The sequence below is a fragment of the Anthonomus grandis genome, chromosome 15 (genome assembly GCF_022605725.1).
Source record: "Anthonomus grandis grandis chromosome 15, icAntGran1.3, whole genome shotgun sequence".
Classification (NCBI taxonomy): Eukaryota; Metazoa; Arthropoda; class Insecta; order Coleoptera; family Curculionidae; genus Anthonomus; species Anthonomus grandis.
This window is the reverse complement of record NC_065560.1, coordinates 15,246,997-15,256,509: the sequence shown is the minus strand read 5'-3', so window position 1 is coordinate 15,256,509 and position 9,513 is coordinate 15,246,997. Positions and strand designations below refer to the sequence as shown.

The following is a 9,513-nucleotide window of genomic DNA, read 5'->3' as shown; positions in this document are numbered from 1 at the left end:
TGTGGACTGCTCATCTCTTACCTTATTATTTACAGTGCACTTACATTGTACTCAGCAAAACAAAATGGTCATTCGTGACGGGATAATTTTTTTTAATTTTAGATCCGTCCCTGTCATAACTTAAGAGTGGTTTAGTGAGTTAATATAAGTAATTTACAATAAATTTTCAGAATGATTGCTATTGACTTCTAAGCACTTCAAAATCCTGCGTTGTACAGCATGTGATGTCGCTGCTTGTATTTCACCAAGATCTTGTTGACCAATGTAATCGATAAGTCGTTAACGTAGTTCCTGTTTACTGTTTACCGGTGTCTTGTATACCATTTGCTTCAAATTACCCCAAAAGTTAAGATCAAGTGGTGTAAGATCAGGTGATCTCGCAGGCGAATCCCATGGTCCCAAACGCCTAAGCCAGCAGTCATCGAATATCACAAATAACTCACGTATCACCTCTTTAGTGCAATGAGCGGGTGCCCCATTTAATTGGAACCAGCAAGTGCGATAATCTTCAAGCGATAAATTTTCCAGAAAATTTTATACTACTGAGCGCAAAATCTGAAGGTATTTATGGGAGTTTAATGACCCCTCGTAAATGAAAAAAGGTATTTGATTATCTTTTAGTAAACAAAAAACTAAATTTTTCTTGAAATCCGATTTCCTTAACCGCATGTGGATTTTGATTAGCCCAAAAATATCGATTTATTCTATTAAAAATACCTTCTCTAGAAAACTTTGCTTCATCTGTCCATATATAAGTTTTTTTAAAAAGTTTGGATCCTCTTGAGTGCGTGTCAGAGGTGTCTCACAATATCGAACGCGACGTTGGTAATCATCCAGTTTCAGCTGATGTACTTTTAAAAATTGAAAGGGATGCATATTATTGTCGTCCAGAATTTTTTGCACATGAATAATAAATAGATTCATCAAAACTTTATTTGAATAACTATTTCTTCCCATTATAATGAATTTTTAGGTCACTATTTAAAAAAAAACGTCCAAGCGTATTTACTATTAATCAACTAAATGTAATTGTCAAACATCAATAGCATAGCATTGTTGCGTAATGTTTAATGCCCACCTAAAGAAAATATGTCAAAACATTCCGATTTTTACAGAAAATTGCTTTTATTTCCGAATCCGAACTACTTAGATATAGAAACATGATACCTCGTTAAAAAGGGATTTGAATTTCCTTTTAGAATAAGTTATAATAGTGTGTTCCATTTAAAACAATGTATATACCGTAAACTTGGAAGGGGGATGTGACTTGGAACAATTTCTCCCTCCCCAAATACGACCTTGAGCATACTCGACGTGATGCGACGGGTAATTTTCTCCGATTAACACTATTAAATTAACAGTGTTAATTGATAATTCAAGCGAGGTGCTACTTGGTGCGTTACGCAGGTAAATGTCGTTTTAAATTTTTTGGGACGCTTTAAAAAATATTATTTTTTTGTCAAATAAAAACACGTGAAAAACTCTTATTGTGAAAGAAATATTATTTATGATAATTACGTTCTATATGTCGTTATGTATGTGTAAATGTCTTTTCTAAGTAACCTAAAACATGCTTAACCATAAAGTAGACAGTGGTGTGGTGAAATTTTTTTTTAGATAAATTCCTAGGGGTACGTGACTTTAGTTTTATGTTTTTTGTGTTCCAAGTTATGTACACTTTACACTGCCGTAACAAAAATGTTTTTTTTCCAGATTTATTTACTGGGATATTACGCAAACATATGGCTCGAAAATCCAGAAGAGTTCTAGGCTCTCGCACTTATCACGATTACAGTGATAATACGCTGCGAAGAGTATTGGAGGCAATGGAACAAGGCCAAACACTAAGATCAGCCTTAAAGCAATTTGGTATTTTACTAGGGACCTTATCACGTAAAAGAAGAAGTCTATCCACTCGCAAATACGGAGGCCAGAAGGTTCTGTCCGATGCAGAGGAGAATCAATTGGTTCATGGGATAAAAATGGCAGGTAGTTGGGGGTTTCCTTCAACCGTTTACGATATAAAAATTCTTGTTCAAAATTACTTGGACAAAAAAGGAGTCAAAGAAAAGTGATTTAAAAATAACATCCCTGGTCGCAGATGGATGGAAAGATTTCTATTTGAACATCGAAAGGAGTTAACAGAAAGAAATGCAGAAAATGTCAAAAGATCTCGTTCTGAAGTATCTGAAAAGATAACAAATGATTATTTTTCGGAATTATTAAAATCTTTGGAAGGGGTAGAACCAAGTTATATCTTTAATTATGATGAGACTAACTTTACAGACGACCCCGGAAAAAAAACGAGTCATAGTTAAACGGGGTTCAAAACATCCGGAGCGCTGCATTGATAATAGTAAAGCTTCTGTCTCTGTTATGATGGCCGGGACGCATTTTTACCGACCCTAGCCACGTTCAGCGCGTCAACGTGCCGAAGATGCCCGAGTGTCCAATAGAGGCGCGCGGCCTACCGATCATAAGCGGAATTAGAGCGCGATGCTAAATATTGATCAGTATAGATTTTTTTGCGGACCACATAGCGAGTCGGTGGGTTCAAAATGAGTAAAATTAATACGTTTTTTGCATTTGATACAAGTTGCAAAATAGAAACAAAGGATTTTAAATCAAGTGAATGTTTTACAGTCGATATCCACACAAAATTCGCTTCAGAAGACTACTCAAACCAAGTCAAGAAATGGATATCAAACTTTTCTATGGTCACCAAGACAAACTGGATTGTATTTAGATCATTTCCCGATAATAAAAGACACCTCTTTAGAAAAAAATATAAGTGCCAACACAACTGCAAAAATAAAGGTGATAAAAGTGTAAAAAACCGACAAAGGAATCTAAACTGTAAGGCATTTGTTAAGGTGCTAATAAAGAAAGTCAACAAGAACACAATAAAAAATGACCCTTTTCTAAAAGAAAATCCTAATGTTCTCATAAAGGTAAGTATCATTAAATCTTAATTATTTATATCATTACTAATATTGAAATGATAAAAGTTACGGGTTAGATCACAAAGTAAGGTTTGCATAAACAATAATTTAGCACAAACGCACAGGGCATTTAATAATCAATTAAAATAAGTTTTATTTTAGATTTCATTGTTCATTTTTTTTATCCCTTTTATAAATAACGTAATTCGATTTCACGGTTTAGCGTGTTTCATTTTTGTGGTAATATTAATAAGGCAATATTTTGTTTTTAGATACATTTTGAACATAGCCACGTGATTGATGTTGCCGAAGCATATGGTTTTCTAAGAATTTCGGAAGGTACAAGGCAATCCTATATAGAATATTTTAATATGGGTATGACACCAGCAGCTGCTCACAGTTTTCATGAACTTAAAATATTGGGCGATAATGAAGACAATTTTTCTCGTGTTAAAATTTTGGCAAATGCTCAAGTCAATCCAAGAAAAAGACATATATATACACATTATTCAATAATTGGAGGTAAGTAACATTCAGAAAATGGTCTAAGGACTGTCGTTTATTTAATAGGTATGGAGAAATCAATAAAACTTTGGTGGCACGTCATCAATGACACCACGCGCTTTCTTATGGCATTTGCTGGTTTAAAGTTTAAAGTTGGCAGAATTGAGGCCTATGAATTTATGGCAGTCACAACTATGGCAGGCATGTGGGTAAGGGGATATGTGGAAAACTCGAAGCCGTCAATAACTCAAAAACAATTGAAGATAAGGTCTATGGTACTTTTATCAAAAAATACTTACTTAGTGTCCATAATTTTCAAAAATAAAATAATATATAGGGTATTTCATTAAAAAAATTTGTATAGTCAAAAATTATTTAAATAAAAACTTTACTGCTAGCTCTGAAACTTTTGCTTTTAAAGTTTTTTTCTATCTAGCGGATAAGAGGGTGACGAATTATAATGTTTCGGTATGAAGGTATTGATTCAATTCGCAGAGTTTTTTTTTTTCGTAAAATTAATTAAAAGTTACAAATAATTTACATGTTATAAATAATTTTACAAGGATCTCAAAATATCGACAAAACTTATGCATTTTTAATTACATTCTTTTACAAATGTATTTTTAAGAAAATAGTAACCGCTAAGATTTTCTTCTTTGTTTTAGAACTAATAGTTTCGACAGTCGAGATTCACTCCATGCACTTAAAATTTTGAAGGAAAAAAAGGAATCATTTTTGAAAATAGGAGTTGAGTTATTAGTAGATGAAGAAAATTTAAATGTTTCTATTATCACACCCATCATGAGGAGGGCACATTCCATGGCGTTTTCAGAGGAGATAGTATTTGTCCATTCGAGCGGGTCATGTGATCAAGCCAACACTGTTGTAACATTTCTGTTTGGCTCTTCAAAAATTGGAGGAATTCCACTAGGTTGTGTTATGCATAGAAAGCAAACAGAAGAAGATTATACTAAAGCTCTGGAAAATTTAAAAACGCTTCTTGGTTCTGCAGGATTCAACGGAAAAAATTATCCCCAAATATTTATGACCGATGACAGCGCAGCAGAAAGAAATGCATTACGAAAAATATTTCCCGAAAGTAAATTACTTCTATGCATATTTCATATAACCCAAGCAGTATGGAGATGGCTATGGAGCAGCTATCATAAAATATAAAAAAATTATCGGCAACACCTCATGAAACTATTTCAAAAAGTTCTGTATTCTTCCACAGATATTAAATGTGATTTAGCCATGAATGCTCTTCTAAATGACGCTGTTACAAAAAAATATAATAATTTCATGACCTACGTAGAGCAGCTATGGAAAAGAAAAAAGAATGGTGTTTATGTAGTAGGGCTACTTTAACTACGAGGGGGCATAATACTAATAATACTGTTCAAGCATCGATAAGAATATTTAAAGATATAGTGTTAGAGAGATGTAAAGCTTTTAACATATATGCTTTAGTGGATTTTGTTTCTACTATATTGGAGAACTATCACATGAGAAGATTACTTAATTTTGCTAATGGAAGAGAAACCAAAAATGATATTGCATATGGAAAATTTGTTAAAAAAGCTAGTACCTTGAAAGTAGTTCAAACTGGAGAGAATAATTTTAAAGTATGTTCTTCTCAAGATGAACAAAAAGAGGCGTATAAAGTGATGTCAGATTTACAAATGTGCGAATGTTTTGCAGGTCAAGGAGGAAAATTCTGTAAGAACTTATGTGCCGTCCAAGAGATTTATAAAAATATTTCTATCTGTCCTCAACTAAATACCAGTGATAAAATTTTGTTGGCTAAAATGGCATTGGGCGACTCCGCTGAAAATAATGGTAATTTTTTCTTTCCTATGCAACAGTCAGTGGATGCATACGAAATTAATGCATCTTTCTCTGGTAATAAAAATACTTCGAATAATGAATATGTACACCATGATCTATCAGACCTACATGAAGAAAGTTTTAATCAAGAAACAGCATACGAAGAGGAAATAAGTCGCTTTGCGACAAACTTAACTTTTTTAATTCACTTAACAAAACAAAACGATTATTCCTTGCTGCCTCTTTTGAAGAAAGTCAACAGAAAACTGGAAGGTGTAAAGTCCACTACACAAAATACGCACTTAGTTTCTTTTTATTATATTATTTTTCTGGCATATCTTTTTTAGTGCTTTTTATTAATATTTCTTATAAACAGCGGCAGGCTATAGAAAGTGTTTTTTTAAATGCCAAAATGAAAATGGTTTATGTGGGAGAAAAATCAAATAAAATTAAGCAAGAATCATCTGCAAAAAAGTATATGCAGAAGCATATTATTATCGAATGCGCGAGAGATTTGGTTACTACCCTATACATATTGAGCGCGAACTGCTGAAATCAGCTAGGATCGGTAAAAAGATTCATCGCATATCTTCGGAAAACTGAGCGTGCTGAATATGTATAGGGTCGGTAAAAATGCGGCCGGGACTGCTGACGGGACCATATTTCCTGCTTACGTAGTTTACAAGAGTGCGCACCTGTATGATACTTGGACTCATCATGGACCTAAAGACTCTAGATACGATCGGTCGAAATCCGGATGGTTTGACACAAGAATCTTCGAAGATTGGTTTTATTCTATTGTGGGGGGCATATATACTTGGGGCATTGACGTTTAAGGTGCCCCTCCTCGTTGCAATTCCAGCATTGCAATGGTCTTTTAGGTTTCCTTGCTAATAATGATTCAATCTTCTTTAGACGGTCTTCGAGATCACTTTCCGAAGTTCTGATTTGTCTTATTCGTGTGTGCCTTCTAGTTGTTTGAAAAGTTGCCTCATACTCTAGTCCATGGGCCAAAGCTTCTGAAATACTTTTATGATGAGCCATCCTTAAAGCGTGGTTAGTATCTAGATCTCGAAATCCGTCAATAAAACAATTTATAGCAATTTGTTCTCGGAACTCTGTTGGGGCTGAAGGGTAAGCCAGATTTACTCGAGCAGCATCGGCCTCAAACTGTTGGAGTCCATCCTCGGGTTGTTGTCTTGTAGATTTCAATTGAGCCTGGTACACTTGTTGTAGATGGGCTTCACCGTATCTCATCTCTAAGGTACGCACCAGTACGTCGAAATTGAGCTGATCCTCAGATCAATGGTGCCATTCTTAATATTTCTGTAGCTTCTCCTCTAAGGCTTAGCTTAAGATTAATTGCCTTTCTTCGTTATCCCAGCGATTTCCGTTAGCAGCGGCCTCAATGTGATTCAAATAGGTACTCCATGCTTCTTTGCCGTCGAATTTTGGTGGCTTTACTTTCATCATTGTTTGCATTCCAGGATCGGGATGAAGAGGAGTGCGTTTTACTTTCATTTCTAGTTCTTGGATCTTTTTTTGTACTTGTCCCAATTCTTCTTCTACTGTTGCTTCACACGTTGAACTCGTTCTTCTTGTTTTCTGTCTCGTTCCTCCTGCTTCTTCTTAAGATTATCTTTTAAATTAAGTAAGTCATCTTTCATGGTTCGAATCAGGTTTTCATTTTCTTTCTTCAGGTCGGATTTAATTGCCTTAAGTAAATCTTCCTGTTTCTTGTCTCGCTCTTCCCTCTGTTTACGGTCTCGTTCTTCTTGTTCTACTTTTTGCTCGTCAAACTTCCTTAGTAGCAGCTCCATCAATTTCTCGGTCTCCATCTTGGCCTGACTTCTTGTTAAAGGCATCCACTAAAATGAGCTTCCAAATATCCCACTTCTGACACCAATTGTAACGAAATTCGGGAACACACTTTTATTGTCAATGTCAAAAACACTAACCTAACTCGCCTTGACTTTCGTTTAATTGTAAAGGTAAAAACTGACTAAACAATTAAAACTGAATGAATTGTCACGAAGCGCGTCCTTTTTAAAACCCGATGGAACAGTTTCGAAATATTTAGAATTATCTTCATTGTTTTTGCCGAAAGAGACCAATAATTTTAGGAGAATACTGACAGTCAAAGCAAGCAAATATACAAATTCTAGAAAATTAGAACTACAGGGATTTACAATAATATAACCTGAATTGGGGTTCTCGAACAAGATGAACTACTTAAAAACTAAACACTATCACAGTATAAAGAACAAGACAGTAGGTTCACTCTCTTGCGGCCGTTTGAAGTAGGGACTTCTAAACAGTGCCGACTTTTTTTACGCGGTCGTAAATCATTATTTAGTTTCGACCGCAATCCTTTACGATACGGGGGGTGTTTGAAACATTTTTAATAAGGAATATTTTCATACATCGCGGCGGGCAGCGTGTAATATATGGAATTTTTTGAAATTAAAGGCACTTTGTATTATTGTTAAAATGAAATTAAAAGAATATTATTAAGTATCTCTTTTGAACAAATAACTGTAAGAAAAACACTTGGTAGATAGCTTTAAAATTAAGTTTATTAGAATGTACACAATTAAATCTTAGCTTTACGTTCCTTTCATGCTCTTTTCTTAACTGACCAAGAAACTACCTACCTAATATTACATACACTTAATTAATAATAACTTCGTTAATATACCCATTTTTTAAATATTTAATAAAATTTAAATAATAATGTGATAACAACACTCAGCATATGGAACTCGGTAACAGTGAAATATAAAAAGGCAGTTAAATAAAAAAAACTTATTAAATGCCTAATTATTTGCTTTTTAAATAGAGGATGAAAGAACAAACCACTAAAATTCAAATAAAACGAAAATAGGTGTTTTACAACCTAGAATTCATATAAATATGCAAAATAAATATAGTTTTACATTGGGGATTATAGTACACATCAATATTTTGAAACTTAAACCCTTAAAAACCACCCTTAATGACGAAAAAAATGCAGTTTTAAGTATGGTTAGACGGTATAAGTGGCTAAAATTTATATCATTCAAATGATTGCAATGCAACTAATAATAAATCGGATAGCTTTCACTATTAAAAACCACCACTAATAACAGAATATTACCAAAAATTTTGCATTTTTTTAGATTAAAATCACGATTTAAAAAAAATATGTACTCTAAATCGCTGACACTTTTTGAATTTTTTTGTAGGATCTCAATTTTCCGAGATATTTAAGAAATACTGAAGAAAAGCGTGTATTTTTTTCTGTAAACTAATCCATTTTTATTTTTAAAAAAATGTATATCCCCTTACTCCTGCAGCCATCTACGCAACATATCGCCGGCATTTTTAAAGTACAAAATTTCCGCACAACGCTATTATAGTTCTAATATTGAAGACGCCCCTGTATAACGCAGTCGCCACGGGGCAGCAAAAAAGAGTAGCATCAGAAAGCGAGTGAGAAAGGCAACATTTTGGGCGGCGCTTAGAGTGATCCTTCTATTCTAGTTTGTGTTCGGTGACACTATAGATAAAAAGTAAGTAGAACCCTAAAGAAATCCTACGAATCAACTTTAACTACAGAATACTAAAAAATAGTACAAAAACTAGGAGAATAATTAACGTATTTACATTTTCATAATAATATTTAAGTTGTTCAAACATGTTTGCATTCGCTTTAAAGGGGGGAGGGTGTCTGGCGTCACCATGTCAGAATACCCACCTCCATTGTCCGAAAATGTCACGTGACGCAATGAAGTTAAATAGAAAATCTTGATTAAAAAAAAACCAAATCAATTCCAGAAAATTTTATTTCTATGCTATGTAACTTTTTTTGGGAACCATTTTATGACATTCAAGAATTATATCTTAAGTTTCTAATCACTTAATAAAAAAGGATAAAAAAATAAGTACTTGTATGTGTGTGTGTGTGGTAGATAAAATTAAAAGTCGACTTGATCCCTGATAAAGATGTTCATAGCTTCATTATTTTAAAGCTAATTAAGAAAGAGATTTTTCATCACAACTGGTAGATTACATAGCAGGTTCATAATATTTTATGTATCGTAGTAGATTGCTGATATACATACCTTTATAAGTACTATAAAACTACCGAAATTAGAAGCTTTGATTTCTTGACATTTACATAATATACTTTATTATTCGAAGAAAAAGCTTTTTAAGCTTTTTTTCTTAATACAAAAAAAAGAGAAAAGAGAATTAAAAG

At 33.6% G+C, this 9,513-nt stretch overlaps 1 long non-coding RNA gene across 1 annotated transcript; it reads left to right on the top strand.

Moving 5' to 3' along the window:
* The first annotated feature begins 1,732 nt into the window (after window positions 1-1,732).
* On the top strand, window positions 1,733-3,742 carry LOC126745165 (uncharacterized). The gene is made up of 3 exons (XR_007663451.1): window positions 1,733-2,951; window positions 3,215-3,464; window positions 3,513-3,742. It is a non-coding gene; the product is annotated as an uncharacterized LOC126745165 (long non-coding RNA).
* Window positions 3,743-9,513: the final 5,771 nt, after the last annotated feature.